Here is a 3,957-nt window from a genome sequence, read left to right on the forward strand (position 1 = left end):
TCTCTCTCTCTCTCTCTCTCTCTCTCTCTCTCTCTCTCTCTCTCTCTTACTGGATATTTTACTTATTTACATTTTATTTATTTACATTGTTATCCCCTTGGAAACTCCTTATCCCATCCTCCCTCCCCATGCTTCTATGAGGGTACTCCCCCACCCATTCACCCACTCCCACCTCCCCACCCTGGCATTCCCCTACACTGGGGCATCAAGCCTTCACAGGACCAAGGGCCTCTCCTCCCCTTGATGCCTGACAAGGCCATCCTCTGCTACATATGCAACTTGAGCCATGGGTCCTTCCATGTGTACTCTTTAGTTGGTGGTTTAGTCCCTGGGAGCTTGGGGGTGGGGGGGGGGGTCTGGTTGGTTGATATTGTTATTCCTCCTATGGATTGAAAATCCCTTCAGCTCCTTCAGTCCTTTCTCTAACTCTTCCATTGGGGACCCCATGCTTAGTCCAATGGTTGGCTGCAAGCATTCCCTCTATATTTGACAGGCTCCGGCAGAGTCTCTCGGAGACAGCTATGTCAGGCTCTGTCAGCCTGCTTCCTTATACAACCCAGAACCACCTGCCCAGAGATGGCCACACCTACATCAATTATTAATCAAACATGCCTCAGGGACTTTTCAACAAGTCATATAATAGAAACATTTTCACAACTGAGGTTTCTCATCCCAGATAACTCTAGTGTGTATCAAGTTGAAAAAAAACAAAAACAAAAACAAAAACAAAAAAGCAACCAGGAGACCTTGTCTTCTGTATTCAACTTTCCTTTCCACAATATACAGCCTCATTAAGTTTACCATATAAATCTTTCCATATTTTAACATTATCATGTATTAAACCTTTATCGCTTGTTTTGGAGGAAGAAATTGAGAACAGTTTTATTGTCATAATTTGTTCCTTCACATTATTCATATTTGTTGCCAATTTCCATACAACTGCTAGGAATACTCCAATCATGAATTCCATCAGTGGATAATCTAAAACAATCACAGCAGTAAGTTACCCATTTAAAGGTTCTAGTGCAAACTCCTAAACTCAAGAATACGGGGCTTTTTACTGTCATGGGAACGGCACAGTTGTTGCTTAAGCAACCAAGGTACCGTCATGCTGAGATCACTGTGGCTGTGGCCAGAATAAGATATTAGGCTTCCCTCTTTCTGGTAGTCCTCTGCCTGTTCCTTTTTTAAACAGACTGTTGAGGCATTTGCTCCAACTTAGCTATCTGTGAGTCAGTCTGTTTATCTAGTTGCCTCACCTCTTAGTTCTGGTTAGTTTTGTAAACTTGACAGAGACCTAGAGGTATCTGGAGAAGGAACGTCTCAGTTGAGGACTTGTCTCCATCAGATTGCACTGTGGCATGTCTGAAGGGTATTTTCTTTATTAATGATTAATATGGGCCCACTGTGAATAGTGTCATTTCTTGGCAGATAGTACTGTGTTGTATTTAATTTAAAAAAAAAAAAAAGCATGCCACAGGGAGCAAAACAGTAAGCAACATTTCTCTGTTGTCTTTGTTTCATTCAGTTCCTGCCTCCAGATTCCTGCTTAAGCCCCTGTCTTGGTTTCCCTTAATGACTGACTGTAACCTGCAAGCCAAATAAACCCTTTTCTCCTCAAGTTGCTTGTGGTTATGGTGTCCATCACAACATCAGAAACCAAACTAGGGCACACGCTTTATCTCTTCCTCCAATGATCCTGGGCAACACCATGACCCTCATTGTACCCACTCATCCAGGATCTCTAAGTGATAACTTGGAGAACAGAGTATGTTTTCCAGTGTGGAGGTGTACTGGATTTATGCCTTCCATCTGAAGAACCAGTGGTGCCTCTTACCCAGAAATGTTCCCCAGGGATGTCTAAGGAATAAAAGTAGACGACTGAGAGCCAGGGATATGAGCAAGCAGACAGAAGCTGCATGTAGGTCAGATATAGCCCTGGAGCATCTGCCAGCATCAAATAGAAGCGCTTCCTGGTTACAATAAGACAACGAAGCAGTTGGCCATATGCCAGGAGAAAGTCTCCTGTGAAATGCACACTAAACATACATGCCCACCTCCTCTTCTTTTCCTGTTAGGGTAGGGTTGCAGGTTGCTCTGGTACAGAAACCCCAATTTAGCTATGGGCTCTCAAAATAGTTAGCACTGGCCCTTACTGTCCTTGGCCCATGGAGGCCACCATAGACCTTCCTTTTGTTCTGTTTATTCACTGGATGGAAACCTGTTCAGGGAACCAGTCAGTACGTGGGAGAAAAGAGCTCTGTGGCCTGTGGCTCTTTCTAGCTGTTCATCTCTCTGCCCCTCCTAAGAAATACCACTTTAAGAAAATCCTCACTTATTTATTCTCTCCCAGATAAAGTCTGGAGCATTGGTCACTGTAGTGCCCTCACTAGAGACTTTTTTTTTTTTTGGAATGGTGACATAAGAATCAAAATTAGACATCATTAATTGTATATTACTTAACAGTAGGTATTGTACTCGAAAGTATGCTTGTAAACCCACCACACTTTCTGAGAAGAAACTACTCCATTACAGTCTCCCTTCCCCCACCCAGACCTTCTGAAGAATAAACTCTAGAAAGGACATTGTAAATGTTATAAAGCATTCATGGGGTTAAATCTTAGTGTCAATATTCTGACTTAGTCTAATAATCTTTATTATTTTGTTAGAGAGAGGATCTTGCTAGGTAGCCAGGCCTGTCTTGAAAGTGGCGACCCTTCTTTGTGAGCCCCAGAGTACTAAGATTCTAGCTACAATTCCATACATCCTAGAGACAGGATTGTGAAAGGGGCCCAGAAATACAATTCCAAAGTTTAATTCTTCCAATCTGAGAAGAAGTCAAGAAGAAAAGAAAGAACGACCGGGCACAGACTCTCAGAAAGAAGATGTTGCTTATTGTTGATTCAGAGAGAAAACGAGGGTACACTTGATAAACCTGCAAAGAATTCCTGAGTGAGTTTTAAATGTGAGTTAGAAGTTCCTAGTGAAATCTGTGAGGCACATTTCCTGTGATAGTGGCTAAAGGCAAATTTAGATCTGGTTCTAACATGTGTGTGGATGTATTCCTCTGTTTTATTCCTTTAATATGAGGAATTCTCCTACATAAACAAAGACTGTCAGTGGTGGGACGGCTAGTAGATAAGTTCTATATGCACCAAATGATGTTTCTGAAACGCATGCCATCAGGCCTTGCTTTGGATGGGATGAAGTGTCAGAACGAAGATGAGACAACACCTGACAAGAAAACATTGCCGATACACCCCAAACTGACAAATGGTTGGTAACTTGAACATTTACAAGAGACTAGGATGGCTGTGAGTTAGCCCAATGACGGGATTATTGTAGGTCCACTTCCCAGGGGCCCACCCAATGCAGCCGAAAAGGAGTGCATGGTGCTGGGAGTGGGTGCAGCCTACATGGCCTAAGACAGGGCTCTCACCCTCCTTTCACCCACATCAGAGTCCCTTGACGTTGCCCATCGTCGACAGCCTAAAGCCTTCGACCATCGAAGTGACTTGTCTCACATCAGTGTTTTGGGGTTGTGAACTTGTCTAAGACCCCCCCCCATAATTAGACATCCAAATTCAAAACTCACATAGTTGGGATTGAACATAAGACGCCTTCTCTAACTAAACAGAGAAGGGGGAGATGCCAGAAGCCAGGACCCTCGCCCTTACCCTTACCCCCTACCCTTCCCCACCTGCACAATGTCCTCTGAAGCTTGGCAGCTGCAAGATCCTGCTTAGCAACTGCAGATAGACTCAAAGCAGAGTACCATGTCTTCTTAAGAATAGCAGGGAGACCATAACTCAAGCAGTGTACCATATCTTCTGAAGAACTGCAGGTAGATCATAATTCAAGGCAGTGTACCATATAGACCATGACATGTTTCAAGGCACAGGCCAAGAAGATTTTGTACTTTTCCACCACCTGGACCCTCTTACCCCCTCCCCTTGT

This window comes from Grammomys surdaster, unplaced genomic scaffold (genome assembly GCF_004785775.1).
Source record: "Grammomys surdaster isolate TR1022 unplaced genomic scaffold, NIH_TR_1.0 126113, whole genome shotgun sequence".
Taxonomy (NCBI): domain Eukaryota; kingdom Metazoa; phylum Chordata; class Mammalia; order Rodentia; family Muridae; genus Grammomys; species Grammomys surdaster.